The 20,460-nt window shown below is 31.2% G+C and overlaps 1 protein-coding gene across 2 annotated transcripts in view; it reads right to left on the reverse strand.

Moving 5' to 3' along the window:
- Positions 1 to 20,460, reverse strand: part of LOC131845833 (semaphorin-1A) — a 122,219-nt gene that overhangs the window by 79,741 nt on the left and 22,018 nt on the right. For both annotated transcript variants that reach the window (XM_059194964.1, XM_059194962.1), the window contains one exon: positions 3,660 to 3,696. The gene's annotated coding sequence lies outside the window, so the exon portion shown is untranslated. The remainder of the gene's footprint in view (positions 1 to 3,659; positions 3,697 to 20,460) is intronic.

The following is a 20,460-nucleotide window of genomic DNA, read 5'->3' on the forward strand; positions in this document are numbered from 1 at the left end:
AATAAATTGTAATTAAAATAGCGTTAAATGCCAACGTGTTTCAATTAACCTTCCGTGGTTCAGTAAACAGCTCGTTACTTTTGTATATGTACCACATATAGCTACTCAGTTGGACATGCACGTGGCACATATTTGACGGTATTCGTGGAAAAATGATTACATATTCTTAGCGCAAATACCAATAGATTGTTATGTGTGCGTGATGATTATAGGTAATTATCGACGTTGGTGTTGTGGAAAATACCTTCAATATTTACGTATAAAAAATATCAGTTTGTTGAAGGTAGATGACAAACTGGGTGGCGCAAATGTGAGAATGATAGAAAAGAATAAAAAAAAGATAATTATTAGCTAATGCTGCTTTTTTTTCACCCACGATGATAACATGTGAAATTTATTAGCTTTTAACAATGTGAAATAATAATTAGGTAAAATAAACACCTTACTTAATAATATTTATTATTCTGTTCTACTATTTCTTTATTGTGAACTCTGTATTTTAGACTATAATTTCATTATAAAATAAGATAACAAACAGACAAACAATTATAGTTGTCAATTTAGAGTTAAAAATTACCATGTCTGTTAAAAGTCTGTAAAAGGTACATTAGGTACAAAATGTACATTTGCACGTATTTTTTGAACACCAATCTACTGTGTGTGAGATAACAAAATTTAGATACTTATTTACATTTTACATGAAGCGAGATTAAAACTTTTCTCTGTTCATGTGTATAAAAATTCATAAGGCTATTTCACAGACTTATTTCGGCCGACGAGTGAGCAACAATACGAATGTTAATTCCGACATTTTACACGACCTCCACTTTTAATTTCTCACTCTGTATCTAAGTATTGGCCACGACATGATTTCGCAATTATTGGACCAGATTTTAAATATACGATATTCATATTTCTATTTTAAAAAGTACCGCATGTTCTTTTTATATTCTAGACATATTTTATTCATGATAAAATAAATGAATGAAATTATGCAAAACATTTTTTTATAAATTCGTTCTCTAAATCTTTCATAATAATCGGCGCCTTTTAGTCTGTCGCAGCGTCGGGCTGAGCCATTAAATATTTTCCATGAGATTTATGCTTTGAAGGAACTGCTTAGTTTTCCTGCCATTATGTCAGTGGTTCGCCTTGAATCTGGCATTCTATTCATTCCTGCGCTTGCGCACGTGGGCCTTCTATCTAATTATATACTTGCTATAAAGCAATATACGAGGTACGAGCGTCAATCACATTCAGAACAGTATGCGTTGAGCATATGAGTTCGTTAGATATTGCATTTATTAAATTGATAAAATACATAGTACTAAACAGATCTGTCTGTGTACAATATTACATAAGTACATAAAATTATAAGAAAAAATTGACATAATTATTATATTGTGAAAAAAATATTGACATAAATATAAAAACAACTGATTGTGATATACAATTTGTTCCGTTAATGTTACCTCATAACAATATGTTCTAAGACGCAGTGCCTTCTCTGGAGTTTATTAATAGACTCTTTTATCTTATTAAACACTCCCTTTTGTATTCATGAATGTTACTTAGCAGACTTGTACATATTATTCATCTTATGTCATCAAGTGAAGTAGAAAGTGTTGAGTCAGGTGTGCTTACACTTCAAGACATGCTGAATTTATTCTATAAAATATAGCACCGTTGTTAAACTAATACTTGTCATTCGGACTATTTTTATTACTTAATGCACTGTAGACTATTAGCGGTGATAATAAAAATTAATTTATTAAGATGAGAATCCTTACTAATATTATAAATGTGAAAGTAGGGATGTTTGTTAAGCTTTCACGATAAAACTGCTGAACCTATTATCATGAAATTTTGTACACGTTGTACCGAACTCATTGATAGGTTTTTATACTATTTTTTAATTTTATAATAATATTCTTTGACATATTCTTTATTGTTCACTTTCTATTATATATCGCTGTCATACTAGTCGCATTTCATTTAATCTCCGTATTTTCCTCATTAAAACCCTCAGCACCTCTCACTCATCAGACACATTTGATACCTCCGCTTCACACGTGTTCTTGGAGGTATTAGAATGAACATATTTATTATTTTTTAAATATAAAGTATCCTATTACTTTATATTGTAATGATCTCCGATACTTATTTAATGGATTCAATGCGAGCGAAGCCGCGGCTAGTAATTAATAAAACAGTAATGAAATATGCTAACATCTTGTTATATATAATACGTGCAATAAATGGGATAAGGAAGATGCTGATGATGATACTTGCAATATCACTTTATCTATTATATCTATTGGACCAAATTCTGAGTTGGTGTATTTCACATTTTCAAAGCGTCGAAAGTTTAATTCTGTTCGAGTCAATTAGAGAATTTTGAAGAACCTGACTCTATAGTATACTATCACTACCGCCACTTCAGACTTACCCGGGTTTAAAAATTTAAATAATATATGAGTCTGTATATACTATTCAAAGGGGAATAAAGCCAAAATACAATATTTATTATTCTATAGCCCCTAAACTCTAGCAAAAAATTTAGTGGTAGTTTTATGTAGGAGACAATATACATGTTATACATATTACATCTTACATAAATCGCAACAAAATAATCTATAACTTATGAATCGGTGTGTAGACTAGATTTTGATCTTGACTATTGAATTATTAAATCGCGAAATAATGCTATGCATACCTACGTTTTTGCAAAATATCTTTGCAGAGGTCGACTCTCGTATGAATTATTAAAAGCGATGTTAACGGTGAGTTGAGATGATGGAAGTACAAACTGTAGAAGCAGTAGTTTAAGTAACAAACAAACTAGCAAAGGCAGATTAATAGAAGAACTTCTTATTTTAAAATCACTTTATAGGAGATCGTCTACTTGGGTACCACAGTCTCACCTATTTCAACCACCAAGCTGTTTGTGTCATCAACTCATTTTGTAAGACGTGTTTTGATTGATGGCGTAAGGACTCTTTCTAATAATAAATGTGAAATTACAGGATAAGAAGCATGACATGCTCTTGAATACTAAACTGAGGAACGGCAAAACAGTACAGCGGGCTCACATGATAAAGTGATGTAGTGCAGTTTATATATATATAATACAAGTAGATAGGCGACGATTACCATTTACTATGAAGTAGGCAGTCAATTTGTTTATCATTCAAATCGTATAAACTTATTATAAAAATATGATAAAACTAATATGCAACTGAATTTTTTAAAATATTTTAATGAGTTCATTTAATAATAATACAGATCAGATAGTTGAGTTCTTCGTTGTCTTACTGTTGACTTGAGTTTGATCATATCATAAGATAGAGCTCGCGCATTTAACTGTATGCTGACTTTTTATGAATGAACAGGTGCCTCCGCCTACTAAATAATTTATAGGAATAGTTTAAGTAATTTGACATCAATTCATTAGAATGAACATAATTATTTTTTTCAAAAAACAGGACAACATGCTTGTATATTTATTATAAAAAAATAATGTTACCTATTCAGTCTTTAACAAATCCGTATTTTAACTGTGAGTTCACTTATATAACACAAAATTAATAAGTACTTATACAAAACACAAGGATGTTTTACTTTTAAATATATGTACATGTAATAAAAAAATTACTTACCCATTTTTAGAAATAGAAGAAGCAGTAATTATTTAATCTGAAAATAAGAAAAGTTTCCATAAGTCTATGTTATATTAAATTATATACTGTGTTATGAAATAATGTGATTGATTTTATTTTATTTTAGTGTTTATCGTGTTGAAGTCGTTATTATCATTTAAACGTATATAACTGTACTGCTTACCCGCGATTACGTCTGCTATTTTTAAATAAAAAATAGTCTGCGTTCATGATACAATCTATTTTTATTTAAATTTTCAAAAATTCGTAAGAAAAGAACAGACAGACACATTTTAGAATTTACATGTGCGTATTGAATGTTGTTTTCAAAGGCTCGACATACCTATATTTGAAAAGATCGATGTTATAATTATATCAATTTTTTATAAATTTCTGTTTTTCGATCATGCCTATTCTAAAGTATCTGCTGTCGTTTGCGTTTTGTTTTCTTGGTACAACATGAGCGCGGTTTAGCACTGCGTTGACAAACAGATGATACCGACTACCGACAAGCGTGTCGAAATTAAGCCGCGTGCCAAATTGACACCACGTCGTTTACCGATTTCAACTCGTTAAATATTTTGCATTAGGAAATAGCTATTATGAAAATAAATCATGATTTGTGACCGGGCTGTTACATTGACTTTATGTAACAACTTGATGTTGATTTTGGTTCATAGGTCGTAATGGTTCTTAGCCATGATACTACGTGTTTGTTGTTACCGGTTTGTTTTTTTTTTTATAACACAGGGGACAAACGAGCATGCGGCTCACCTCATGGTAAGTGATTACCGCCGCCCATGAGCACCCGCAACACCAGGGGAATTGCAAGTACGTTGTCGGCCTTTAAAAAGGAATAAGCTCTTTTCTTGAAGGTTTCAATATCGTATCGGTTCGGAAATACCATTGCTGGAAGGTGATTCCACAATGTGGTTGTGCGAGGCAAAAAGTTTCTAGAAAACCGTACTGTGGAAGACCGCCATTCATCCAGATGATCAGGATGGTATTGTACACTTTACTGGTAGACAATTTGTTTACAAGTTATTGTTGTAAAACTCTTTCAAGTATATTTTTTAACAAATTTGTATACCCAGTGTAAAATATATTATTTCTTCTAATTCTGTTGTCTGTTGTAAGATCTGTTCAGCTGTTTAGTAGTGACAAGGTAACCAATTTATAGTCGAATATTCATAGTTATGTAGTATATGTATTGGATTACATATTTAAAAAAAACGCAGTATTTGTTTTTTTACCACATCATCCACCACGATCTTGTACCAGATGACACTCACACGTGATGTTATTCACTGGCACCTCGATGACTTTGCATAAGTTGTATAAATCATTACTTAAACAATTAAACATGTTATAGGGTCATCATGGGCGCTGGGGCGGTGTCATGGAGTCAGGCGACTTTACTCATATACGCTTACGTAATCAATTACTTAATAAGCCACATCTACCTAATCGAGCGCCTAATCCACTCATCACATGATTGTATTATATATATATATATCATATACTATATACCTGTTTGTGTAACAACATATTGTGTAGGAAAGTTTAGTAATGACTGAGAAGAGATGCTAGACAGTATATAGTTGGTAGCGACCTATAGCTGCCAGATGAAGTGAGAATTATAATCAGTACTGTAAGGTATGAGATTTTATTTTTTTTGTAAAACACACAGAGAAATTAATAAAAGAGTGTTATATAGCATGCCTGATAATGGATAGATTTTGCTATTTCTGTTTGTAGAAACAATTTATGAAGCTGAATGCAAACTCATGTCTGACGCATCTAATCATCTGATGCATAATTTCATTTAGATTTCATTGTAATATGAAAGGGAATCGATCGACTTGTACATATATAATATGTCCATAACTAAAAAAAATAAGTTTAAAGGGACTACGTAGTATGGGGATAATTGGAGATAAGGGTAATTGTAATTTTTAGTTTTAATGGCTACCTACTCTCATATTCATAAATGACGAGCATTTGTTCGTAGTTTACAAATATGAGGCGATATGAGACGCGGAAAATATTTGTCTTTATTTAGAGACAAATATTTTCCGCGTCTAAAATGTTACAACTTCATTACGTTGTTAGGTTTTTAATTGGAACTAACGATATTTGACATCCGATACTGCAGTCAATTTGCTCTATGACTAATAAGCATGGTTGACTAAAAATAAAAATAGACAGATCTGATAAAAGAACAGACATTTTTAGTTAGCTAAGTATTATAAATGAATTACCTAAGCTAAAATGAAAGCAATGTGAGGCAACTGTCGTTTTCGTCGCGATACACGTTGTAATCGAATTGAACGGTTATGGGAATAGATGGAAACAAAAAAAAGTTGTCGATCAATTGTGATGGACGACTGAGTCGGAGCCAGGTCACGTTGAGGTAGATTAGATCATATTCTTGTTACTAACTCGAAATTAGGTAATTTCTGTATTAAATTATTTATTCAGCGTTACTAGTATGTTTTAGCTTTTAAGTTGTATAGTAAATAAGAATACTGTAATGCTGAATAAATATCTTTATAATGTCTTTAAATGTCTTTATTGGATGATTATAATACAATAGACAGTCGAAATATAGTTTATATTAGCCGGCACTTGTGTATTTACTTTGCATAAATATTTTCTGCAGTTTTATTTATAGTATACTCATACAATCTATATATAAATATTTAAAAATTCAATGGCATTCATGTAATAGCAATTAATTAAAGTTCTCCGCAAAGTCAGTTGATCGACAAACTTCTTCAAGTGTTTACAGTTCTATAGAGGACGGTGCCGAATAGAGGACGATTTACGAAACACGAGGTTAATTAGCGTCACTTGACGGCGCGCGCCAAGTACATACTGACGGCTCAATTATTACTCAAATGGGAACGCTATTAGGCGAGAAACTACTACATTATAAAGACGACTAAATGTTAACTCTACGCCAGATTAAGCACTGTGTCACCAATATTACAATTCTAAGCAGGAATTAACTTATCCCGAATACTATGTGCACAGTTCCTGCGAGGGTACTATTAATAACAGAACAGAGTATTATTTATTTAGTAAATTATAATTAATATAATTCATAAATATTTTAATTTTTGTATGCTACAAAAATATTAACAATTTATACGCTCTCATGCTTGTTCAACCCTGAACCTTTGGATATTTATTTGCTTAATTTAATTCAATCATTTGTACAATGAAGCAGCTACGAAACTACGAAAGCAATTAAATGTTTCCGCAAATCAAACATTTAAATAGAATTTATAAATTATTTTAAAATGTATCCACTAACGACGTCTTTATGTGGAGCCAGGAAATGTTACGATATTTGAAAAGTAGGTATGAGTAATGTTCCCTGCGGGAGATGCTCTAATGGTAGTCTTAATCGCTATCTGTAAGAAAATCGAGGTGTAATTAACATTAATCATGGTGATGTGGGCTCAGAGGATTAATTGTGAGCATTACACTACGGACGTACCGTCGGCGTCTCTCCGTCCACTCCTGCGCGCGTGATCTATGACACATCACCGGTTATGAATGAATTTGTGACAAAAGAATATCACGGAGGTGACGGTGATAAATAGCTGAACAGCATTTAGCAAAAGCCGAGACTAGCGTCATTACGCCTCGGATCTTTATAACTAATTAGGCGTCATGTAGAATAAAGATAGGATCACGTAATAGTGTAACATTAGGAAGATTTAACATGCTCCTCTCGCGTTTCGTATATAGTAACACTGTTAGTTGTTAGGTTAACAACTGTTACTATATAAATGTAGTGCTGTCCAATACTAGCTGTAATTTAGACTCTTTTAGCCTACAAAAAAAATTGGGTATAACTTTTTTTGTAGGCTAAATCAAAATATATCTTTTTAATAAAATCTGTGAAGATATGACTTCTATAAGCCGTTTTTATCAGAAAACATAATAGGTTTGAAATACCTAAACAGATAAAAATATATTTGCTAAAATTTATAAAAAGTACATATATTTCTTTATTTATTTATGCTAGAGTATTATGAATGCAAAAGTGTGTCTACTTCCTTAATTGTTACCTATAATAATAACACAGCTGAGCTGATTTTAATGTAATTTGGCGGAAAGATTATATCACTAGGATATGGTATAAAAAAATATACCAAGTCTCGCAAAACAGTTTTAAAAATTTTCTGAGACCAAATTTTTAAACACTAGACAATTTAATAAAAACAAAAACGGTGAAAAGCGCTCAAATGGCACGCTGGCAATTTTCATAATAATAACCGCATTTTTCAGTGCAATATTCTTTTGCGAAGTGGGATCGCGTGTCGGCAACCCGCGTGCCTGGTTCCACCGGTGTCCCGGCGCGCCTGTCGCTGCTGTCATGTCTCTGGTCACGCCACTCACGCCACCTCGCCAGCTATGGTCTCCGCCACCGACGCTGGCGCCGCGCCGCTATCCGCCATTTACAACTACAATTGCTTACCGAATATAAAAAATAAAACAAAAAGAAATATAGAAATTAAAAAGAAACAAGACATTGCCAAATATCGCACATGATTATGAATTACAATTGTTCACCAAACAAAAAGAAAATCAAAAGTAATCAGAATAAAAAAATGGAAACACGATACCTATAAATACAGCAGGTCTTTAGTTAGGTTAAGTTAAAGTTAATCTAGTGTTTAGTCTATATTCTTAGTTTTATTTACTGCACATCAAATAAAAAGACCAGCCAATTCCAGATATCTAGGTTTGGGAACCTGCTGACCCCAGAGTCAAAGCCGGGGCAAAGAAGGTCGTCCTGACCCTCAACTTGCACCTTCCTATGGGACGTATAGCGACCAGATTCGTTTTCCGACTTGATGATCAATGTATGTATTATTAGTTCGACTGCGTCAACATATGTACATGTTTCAACAAAATACAAGTTTATAGACGAACCGCAGTGTAAAGTATGTCTAACGCTTAGTGCATATGATTAGATGAGACTTTTGTTGATTAGTAATGTTTTTTTTATCTAAAATTGTGTTAGATATTAAACACCTTACAGGTAAAAGACTTGTACAATACAATGTGAACCACTTAGCAAAGAACCACTACATTACCGTGCACACTCGTATTTGTTTACACAATAACACCGGTTATAAAGTATGTAGGTAAAGAAAAAATTTAAGGTGCAGCAATTTTGATGATGCACTTTAGGGATCCTATTTCATCTTCCTTTCTGGTTATATGCAGTAACTTGGTAAGCGAGCATGTACGGTGGCAGCTGACAGTTGAGTCAGCGGTAAATCAGCGCATGCGCAGCGGTCGACCAATAGCAGAGCGTATTGATGCGACGATGTTTGCACCTGCCGGCAAAGGAAGCACTAATGAGGCCCGCTGTAGCCTTTAGTGAGAATCATCCACTGGATACAAAGTTTTAATAACAAATATAGATACATTATATCGAATACAAAAAACTTGATAAGTTCTATTTCAAAAGTATCTACTTATAAAATTCAAATCTAGAATGACATATTTTAAAACATTGATATTTAAATATTCTCAAATAGACTACAAAAGTACTGACGTCTTTAAAAACTTTTGATTTATAATAATGAACATGATAAACACAGTTTATGTGCGCCTGCGCTAACGGTATAAGCTGGGCGTCAGTGAAAGATGGTAGGATGAGCATGCAGTAAGGTCAGTAAGTCCACCGTGACGATTCTACCAGGAATTAACCACGTTGGATTCCAGGAGAACCGTGTGGAGATCGACCTAACATGGTATTTTTTAGCAGTATGGTTACTATTCACAATTATTAAAATCCATTTCCCCTAGTAGTATTTTATGGATGGTGCACCCATAATGGTGCGCTAACGGTTTATGCTGGTGGGGCATCAGCGGAGGATGATAAGATGAGCATGGGGTCAGGTCAGTTAGCTCATCGTGACAAATTCACCAAGAATTTATCACGATGGTTTCCAGGGGGAACCGCGTGGAGGTCAAGCTGACATGGTACATTGCTAGCAATAAGATCATCAGTCCACATTACTAACAATCCCCTTTTGCCCCCGCTACCTAGTGTTATAAATACGGAAGGGAGTCTATCTATCAGTCTTTTAGAATTTCAGTTTTTAATGAAATTTATCGTGAATATTCGAGGACATTTTACAGACTACAGTTTATATTAAGCAGAAGTAAATAAAATTCTTCTTTTATTTCTATACTGAAATAAAACACTTAAAGAAAATATGAATGTGAGATAACGTATAGATGTTTACTTATCTATATACATATGTTGAAATGCGCGATCCTATGCTTCAACCGAGCACGCTCGAAGCGATTAAAATTCAAAGCCTGTAGAAATGTAATTACGTCTCTGTCTGGTCAGAGTTCTACCAACTTTTATTCCCAGTAATTAAGTTTAATTTCTGTTTTACATCTCAGCTGAGCCGAATCGACTCCGCAGATGATTCAGGTGATCAAGGAACTTCAATATTATACTTGTCGAACAAGATTTAATGAGATTTTTGCGTTATTAATTATATATTTGTCATTTGGATGGTTATTTATTTATATTCCGACTTCATATATTTTTGTAAGCTATTGTCAATAGAAATGAATAACGAGTCTGCACATGTTATAATATATATTATATTGCAAGTTTTGTGGATTTACATCCAACAACCAGGGGCGGTAAACTAAAATCTAGCAATCAGCAGCAACTTCCGTCGTGCACATATTGTTGTTATTACAGACTGGCAGGGTAAGCGGAAACAGATGTGTTGTTTCTATGCATGTTTACTTACAGGTATTAAACTGATCGAAGTGTAATAAAAATATGAGTTTATTGTTTTAATACTATCGGAAACAGCATTTCGAAATAATGTTTTCAAAATTAGAATTAAAGAAAACAGCTCTAACGGCAATTAAAATGGTCGGAGTCAAAAGAAGAAATGAAGCACTATGACATTATATTTAAATTTGGAATATGATTCTATTTTTTTTGTGAATATAAATGTTGTAGGATTCCATCGATTGTATGTATATAACACAAGAGACGTATAGAACACAAGAAAAAAACATACATTCTTGACTTTCGAGCTTGCAATATTTAGTTTTAACTTTTGTTTAACAATAATGTAATATCTCACATTATTGATTAGACTAGATTCGCGTAGCTAGAATCGAATTTTTTTTTTCAGTTGATATATTTTATAAAATTGTTTGGATATATTAATTTTGAAAGTTCTATCCGGATTTATATATAAAAGCCTAATTAAAATTAAATATAACTTTAAAAATGTTGTACATAATACTTCCTATGTTTTTTATAAATATTAGGTACAGGTTGTTGTGATATTTATAAAAAATATAAATTAACCTTTACAAAAATAAACCTTTTCTAACTTCTAATTTCATTAATATACCAGCTCTTATAAAGCATAGTGGTAATTGCTCTGTGCTATTAGTACTCTGCTCAAAATGAGCTAACCCATAAAATTTACTTATAGAATAACAACGTTACGAAAATAAGATGTTATACGAGTATTCACATAAATCAACTCTAATTGTTTGTATCAGTATTAATATAGCCTTAATTTTCAAATTTGCCTTTGGAATACAAACCGACAAAGCATTAATAAAGCTAAAGAACAATAGCTAATACGCAAATAATTTAAGAACAAGAGAACATGTTTCTTACAAATTCAATACGCATATTTACCCTTTGTTCTTGGATCCTGTCGTATTTACTTTACTCCGCCATGTTTTATTTATATTAATGCCTTTATATTTACCAAGAGTTAACCGGTTTGAGGAAAATTGCAAGTTAAAGTATGGAGCAACAACATCAACTTGACGATCAGCTTAAACTAAGCTGTTCTTATTGATCCTGGGACAATAATGGATTGGGATATTTTGTCATAAACTATCATGTGATTAATGTTTCATTACTTTATGGTATTGGCAGCTTTACGGTTTCGTACACGATAGTATTTGGGATGGTCAAAATTATCATAAGTAACAATTCAATTTTATGTATACCTGCCTACGCTGTCAGAATAACTGAGTAGATATGTTGTAACCATTCAATGTAGTCAATAATTTCTCAACTGTAACTTTACTTCTGTGTCGGTCACCCTGTCATTCAACTTTAAATTTAGTAGAAAAAGTCTACCGTAATACAGTTAAATTTAAAGTTAAAATAGTTTATACATATTGGTTATTTTGTGTCACTTATTTTTACAAGTTTACATGCATGCAATGTTTTTATCATTACAGCTACTGTCCAGTTAGACTTTTTAGACTAGATACATCAGTTGAGTAGAATTGAAAAAAAAACAACTGTTTATACCAGTTGTTTTTTAATAAAAAAAAATCTAATTTTCCTGATTTCTCCACAATTACGAAATAAATTTGCATTCAAGTGAATACGTGGCTTTATGCAGTAACTGTTGATTACTTCATATCGTGATGTAAATACGAGGATAGAATCGTGTTATTGAAATTATCGCATTATTAGCCGTGAGCTAACCTTACGTAATCCACAAGATGTACCGTATCTCACTGTCATATTGTTAATATGAAACGTGAACGATAGAATAAATTAAATTAATATATTAAGTGGTTGATGAACATAAGATATGATGACACCTAGGTCAATGTAATTTTTTAAAAAGATATATATATATATATATATATATATATATATATATATATATAGTTCTTATACCAGTTAGTATAGGTTTCCATTACCACAGATAACATATATTACGTACCGGTACCATCTCTCATTCATTAATCTCATTATTGTATGCTCTTATTTTCACTTTGTCTCATAAACTTTACATGTCATTTTATACATAATAATCCATATCTCCTAACATTATACGATATGCGTAAGTGTGTCTATATGTCCGTCTGTTTGTTACCTTTTGATGACTAAACAGCGAAGTGATCTCCGTGAAATTCATTCACGTGAAGATATATTGTATCACAAGTGTGAACAAAGGCTAATCAAATAATAGATAATCTAGAAGGATATAAAAATTTGTCTTATAAAAACTCTCACCTCCTTCCAGATTGGAACAATAATTTTAAATGACAAACAAAACTGATCATAAAAAATAAAAATTGTCCGACTTTACTAATTCTCTTTTCAAACGTGCACCAGTAAACCACGGGTAAGTGTAAAAACTTGTTATTATAATAAACGAGTTTTTTCACAAGTCACTTTAAACTTTTTTTCAATTACAGCGATTAAAACATTGCAATCGTGTTAAATAATGCGGTCACTGGCGATTTATACTTAAGTGAATGCCACGTACCAATAAATCACTATATATCGCTACTAAAGTACATAGATATAATGCAGTACGTTAGTAATTTACTATTCGCTGTTTACTTTAGATGTCTCAGATTACCGTAGCGATTATGTTAATTAATTACTGTTTGTTGCTCCACTAACATTGAATTAGCGGGTGGAAATAATGTATCTAATGATATGAAAAAGTATACAAGCACTGTAAATTTGGCTCTAACACTAATTTTTATTTATGGAATTTGCATGGCCCATTTGATGACAAGTGGGTTGGTTTTTTTATAAAGTCCATATTTATAATATAATAATATAAAAATGCACTACTAAGTTCATTTTCTTGCTTTTTCTTTTTAAATAGCTTTAGCTCTTTCTTTCTGAAATAGCTAGCCGAACTGGACAGTATAATATAAAAATAAATATAGGTACGGTTAGTAGGGATAGTAATAAAAAATAAAAGGTTAATTAGTGACTGAAAGTGTTAGTCAAGTCAAAGTTGACATGACTCATAACAAACATAAGAACTTTGATTTATATAAATATATATGGAAAGCAATTTGTATGGTAGCTTAACTTATATATAAAATTACATTAAAATTATATGTAAGTGACTCTACCACGAAACATAATTATATTTTTTACATAAAAGTAAAAAATATAATTAGTGGACACAATTGATTTATTATTGAGTAATGAGTGATTGTTTTAATAATATAAAGCAAACTAGCTTATTTTGAATTAAAATAGTTTACCGCAATTCTCATACTATCTATCTATTTCCACCCTAAATTTCATTAAATACTTTTAGCTAGTTTGGAGTGAAAAGATGACGAACCAAAACAAACAAATTTCTAGTGTCTCCACACTAACATTTATAATATTAAAATACATGAATAAAATGTTTAAACGATTGATTAATATGTATTAATTCTGTTTTGAATATAAGAATTACATCAGCCTAATATGTGTAGAAAATAAATACCTAATTTATTAGTTTATTTAGTCTGAAGATTTAAAGACGAAATTCATTTTAATATATCCGTAGATTTTTTCGATAGCGAGACAAAATGTCACACAGTGTGGATTCATTCCAATGTTTGATTAAAACATTATAGGTAAATCTAAGAATAATTGCTGTTGGAAGACCGCTTGGCGGCGTATGCGCAGGTGTGGGCCGTTGCATCATAGCCTGCATTCCATAGTTGTTCGATGGGCATTCGTGTTACCGTTATATTTTCAAACGTGTACCAAATACACTTCTATGCACCTGTGTCACATTAGGTAGATAAATACATATATTACAACGTATGTAATTATTTATTTATTTGTCATCGTAACATAACAGCAAATATTACAGTTTCGTAATGTTCTTTAAAATTGTTCATTAAATGTTATTTGAAGTTTGTAAGTTAATATATTATCTATTTTAGTTATCACAGTTTCCCATAATATTTATAATTTCATATAAGTAGGTATATCACATCTCAATTAGTATCTAACAATAAGTATATTATAATAACTTTATTTTGCAAACATGAATTGAGATTTTATCATAGTCAGTTGCATATTATATTGCAGTCAAATATAATTTGCAAGGTCCTTATCTCTATAACTACTTACTCATTATATTTATCTCGTACTTTTGACCGTCAGCCACGCAAAACTACTTCCAGGACGTGATTAAACGCGCAAACATGCATTTGACATGATGTTGACCCAAAGTCTGCATTTGTCTTAGTTAGGTTTTATAATTCATCAGAAAAAAAACTATAATGGATACAAACGTAGCCATTACCATCTTTTATACTATAGTCTTAGTGTATGAACACTTAATTTCCATGTGTTTTCTACTAAAATTATAGATAATTAATTAGTTTATACTTAATAGACACACAGAATTCAAAAATTTTCTTGTAGACACTCTTACTTAACTCTAAAAGTAATTAGTTACTGAATGATTAATTAGTTTCGCTCCGCCATCATCATTATCCGTTTAGGCAACGTGATTTTAGATAAATTGAGTCCTGTTACTTGAACAAACCAACGAATTAATAAACAAAAGAACTCTGATTATCTTTGTTTCATATCGAATATTAAAAGAAAGTACTACATAATATATTTAATATAACTAGACTGGCAAAATGTGAGTTAACCCACCTGATTGAAAGTGGCAACCGTCGTTAAGTATAGATACATGAGCAGCATCACGGACGTCGGGCTATCGCCTGGCATACCGCTCATACGCTGTTAATCGGGAGGACTAAACGGTCATACATCCGTCCTCTGTAAATTGGCTACCAAATCTCACCCTTCTACGTAGACGCAGCTATAAGCTAGCTACTTGGCGGCTAAAATATACTATAAGTCACAGGTACAACGCAGATGACTTTCTACAAAGTCTACATTGGAAGTCTTGAGTGGAAAATACATATAAATATGATGGATATTATCAGATGCTGTAGATATAGGAAACAATTAATATCGTACACCGGTGTGACATAGAATACATCAGGCTTTATTTCTCCGAGACGTCATTAAGCCTATATTTTAGTTAGGTACGTGTCTGGCAAATAAGTATAAATATAATAAATATATTTTATTTAAATATAATTTATTAAATATAAATAACTAATTTACATTGAACTTCTTTGAAACTTGCATTGTAATTGCCGGTATTTATTCACAATAAATTAATTTCAAATGCTAGTTTTAAAACCTAACCTATAAAATTACTTAACTTTTAAATTTTAAGAATAAAAAATTCAATATCAAAACTCATCAATATAAATCAACTTAAGTATTGTATACTTAATTTAATTAATTATTACTTAATTATTTATGCAAATAAATAAAGCTAATAGTTTACTTCTAATTATTGCCTACTTAATAATAATGTAAACATATTTTGCTAACTGTTTGTTATTCTACGTGTATAGGTCTAATTGGATAATTTATGTATTGGTTCCCATTATTCATTTTAGTACCTAATGGATAATCACTTAAAACTAATATGATACAACAAATGATTTCCTACTGGTTTATCTGTGTATATCTACACATTAATTTATTCACGATATGTGTTATGACATGACATAATGAAATAAACATGACGTAAGAATACGGACGTACAATACACATATAATAAATGAAGACACTTAAGGATTAGTACTTATTTATACCCAGATATAGCACCTAAATAAGGTCATGGACAATAATTAGCTTTACATACTCGTAGCAGACTGCACGCCTCCATGATAAAAAGGACATGGATTATAAAACTGCCTACACACGACACTAAAATCAGAGGCAATATCGCGCATCCCATTACTGCTCCGATATTGCCCCTGATTTTAGTGAGGTGTGTAGGACTTTTAAGTATGTAGCTGAAACAATGAATATATACTAAATCTGTACGGTATTTTCTTGAAGAGAGTTTTCAACAAAGTTCAAAAAGAAGAACGGTTCTTTCAAGACATCTCAATTTTAAATCTATCATTACGTATATCTCCGTACGTAAACGCTTTTTTCTGTAAATAAAGTGGGAAAGATTATACCGTGGAAATTAATTGATTACTTCACAGATTTTGATAATTTATGCTACTAATATTTTTCGTTTGAATTATTCGTTGCAACAATATAATTTTTATTAAGTACTTGTATAAGAATAAGCAGAAACTTATTTTTTTTATTATACTCTGTTCCAGGACAGCTGCATTTATTCTAAATATTTTGTAATTTTGGCAATTTCATTTATTGACACGATTTTACGTTTTGCTATTTTTTACTTTTTTCATAGACAATATTAGGAAACGAAGACTTATCTGCGACTGTAACGAATTACTCTGAATGAAAATGACACTACTAAAGGTCTGGTCTAACTAATCGATTGCCAATATCAAATTATGGCTCAGTTGCATAGTGAAACGCCATATTTTATGGTTTGTTAAACACAATAGTGATATTTTTTTGTAAACTTTCAAATTTTACTCATAAAGCAAAGCAATCAAAATATTGTACAGTGGTCGTTTTTACACTGTCATTTTTATGAGTTCATCTTGCACGCTTCACGTTTAATGTTCTACAAATTATGGTAGGTAAGTGACATAGACTCATTGTAGTTATGTAGCTGAAAATAATAATCTTGTTGTTTACAGTGTAGTTACTTGCATGTTAAAATATTTTTTCATCGTTTACCAACGGACATTTTTTTATCTGACTGCCAAAGCATATTTTTTTTGTGGGTGGATGTTTTAGCAGCATTCAATCTAAACGGCTCTAAAATCTAAATTATGAATTTAAATTAATGGAATATCATCTAATTAGTCTGCTTGTGTAAATGTAGGTGAGCTATAGCATGATAATAGCATAAAGCATATAAACACTTATAACTATTTTAGTTAAAAAGTAAATTTAAAATTTTTATTTGATTTCGGACTTTTATATTGTCTTACAAGTCAACTTCTATAAAACTAGATTATCTAGATTTATATATACCTACCTACATTAATATGTAGGTAGGTATATATCTGTCAGAGTTTCTACCATAAAATACTAATTATATAAATAATATTGTTTACTAATTAAGTCGATCTAAAAAATAGATATAATTTGCACTCTATATTTGTATGTTGCATTTAGGCTGTAATACGAGAAAAAGAAATATAACAATAAGACACAATAATATTACATCTTTTTTTTATAAGTAAAATAAAAAGGAAGAAGATTACAATAATTATATATTTTGCCTTAACTTGCTTGGGGAAAGTTATTTTAGTTTCACGCATAATAGCGCTGGACTTCATTTTGTTATACATGGTTATGCTCTTTACGTTACACCGTATATAGACAAACAAACAGAAAGTAGACAGTCACGTTTGACTTGATAATCAATTACTTAAATATATTTGTATTCATTAGTGGCTTTAGGTCTTTCTCATTCCTTGCACTTTAAGTACAGGCCTAACATAGATATAATATAAATATACCGTCACGACTGTTATCCAGGATTGGGTAGTCAGAGGCGTTATCGAGTGTCGACATTATGGTTAGCGCAACACTTGATATAGCCACAGTTTGCTGCGTAAATTTGAGTACGACGTGGCAGAGGTTGAACCTACCACGGATTTCACGGATGAATTTTCGGTCTGTTATCAGTGTTTTCTTCACCGTAGAGTCTGTCAGAAATATAAATTGACATATTTTTTTTTCTTTTGGCCATATATGTTTAACGACCTTTTAGGTATAAATCGGTGTACTAAACTAGTATAGGGTAGTAAACACTAGGTCACAGAATAAATAGATTCACGGTTGTAATAATAGTCAGGGTAGTCAGAGTTATTCGATTGCTACAATAATTTTCCAATTCTGTCTAAGAGCAAAAGGCGGGTCATGTTTCTATTATGTTTTCACAAAAGATCAAGGTTACAAAGACATCAATGAATTCGCTTCGTAAGTAGGGCTGTTGACAAGTTCGATAGATAGATTGCATTGAAAATTATTCACGGTTTTACAAAATTGTGCATAAAAAGTCAATGTCGCTGCGGTCTTTAAGATTACTTTCAAAATTTATTTACAATGTGTAAGTAAACAGATATCTTGTATATATACTTACTCAACATTATATATATTTTTAATGGATGACGATGAAATAGTGCACCACCTACGCTATCGTTTTACGCTGGCGGGGCACCAGTGGAAAATGATAGGATCAGCATGAGGTCAGGTCAGTTAGCGCATTATGACAAATTCACCAGTATTTATATGGTTTCCAGAGGGAACTACATTCCTGTAATCTCTACCAGACGTACTATAATCTCCCTACCTTTGGATACAGGAGAGAATAATAATTTCTACAAATTTAAGAGACTAAAATAAGTCGAAATTCGATGATTCATAGTCATATTTGTCATTAATTTATTCTGTTTATTAATAATGTCTTCTATCTTATTTACATAATTATAGTCTTTATATATTACCAATAAGAGTGACTACACATTAGATGTAAGTGATTACAACAAACCATTACTAAAATAAATTATACGGTTTTACTTATCCATGCAAGCATTTGGATTAGTGAGTCAATAAGTATGTAACTAAAATAACTTATACCTACGGCATTATTAGGTAATTGAATACTAAAATAATATACATACTTTTTTTTTAACATAATAATACGGTAGTACATTATAAAAATATTAGTATTTTTACTTTAAACAAATAAATTTTAATATATATTTATATATTGTATAATCTAGTAATATTATTAAACATTAATAATAATAATTGCTACATTATTACTTTGTAAGATCATATACATAAAATAACATTTAGTTCTACTTTAATACAATTTCTGTCTATTTTATTTCTATTTCTATATATTTTATTTATTGGTAAAATTATCGTAACCCAGTTTATTGCAATTCGAGATCTAATAGTCGTCTATTTACAAAAAAAAACGTCTTTTATCTGTTGTGTAATGAGCTTATTGTAGTCACGATTTCTCCATATATTGGATACAAAATATTATTCAATCACATTACCTGCTCTCTAATCTCATCCATTATGGTAATGTAGTCTATATTAGGATTTGTTTCTATTGTGCTTCTCCGTTAGACCCATTATGGAATCATTCATTCGTTCAGAATACAGTCAACACTTTCTCTAGGTAAATTTATATTTATAGCTCGAAGATGTCTGTTTCATAATAATCTGCATATAAATGAAAATGTTTTATTGTTTGATGACATAATTATGGTGACACAGAACATCAGAACTATACAAGATGAAGTAGTAGGAAATTTAATCGGGGAAATCTGAAAACGGTATGATTAATGATGTACCTGCTGAGATCAGGTAGTAGTACTATATAGCACGAAATCATGGGAACACGCCAGTAAACACACTCATCCTAAGGTTGATGGAACTCTCTGTTACTTGATTTTTACTTATTTTTGACGCGGAATAAAATTGAGTTGTAAGCAGTTAACGAGGGAAATTGAGTTGTAAGCGTATTCTTTCAACCGACACTAGCTAAATTCTTTCACTCAATTAAATGGTATTTTCTGCAAGTACGTGTATCTCCATATTAGCTTAATAGGCGATATTTTTGCCAAAACCGGACGAGATTCATTCTTTTTAAAATTACGTCAGTTCGTTTGTTATTCTGATGGTTATAGATAGATAGATATAGATATAAATGGCTTTGCTCTCACGAAATATTGTATATGTGATACTACATTCGATGTTTACAAAAGATTTCTCAAATCCTATCGTTTGGTGCAAAAGCCGGGATTAATACCAATAAGTTTGCACACCACCATCCGTCCTCATATTTAACATATTTGAAGGAAAAATCGTCATAAGAATTTATTAAATGTTCATTTAGAACTAATACGTGTACTAAAACGTCATTGAATTTGTCGTGAACGTTCCACATTTTCTTATTCAGGAAGTTTCATTTGCGGCAAGGTTTAAAATTATTGCAAT

Source organism: Achroia grisella, unplaced genomic scaffold (assembly GCF_030625045.1).
Source record: "Achroia grisella isolate CSIRO2021 unplaced genomic scaffold, CSIRO_AGI_Agris_v1 utg487, whole genome shotgun sequence".
Classification (NCBI taxonomy): Eukaryota; Metazoa; Arthropoda; class Insecta; order Lepidoptera; family Pyralidae; genus Achroia; species Achroia grisella.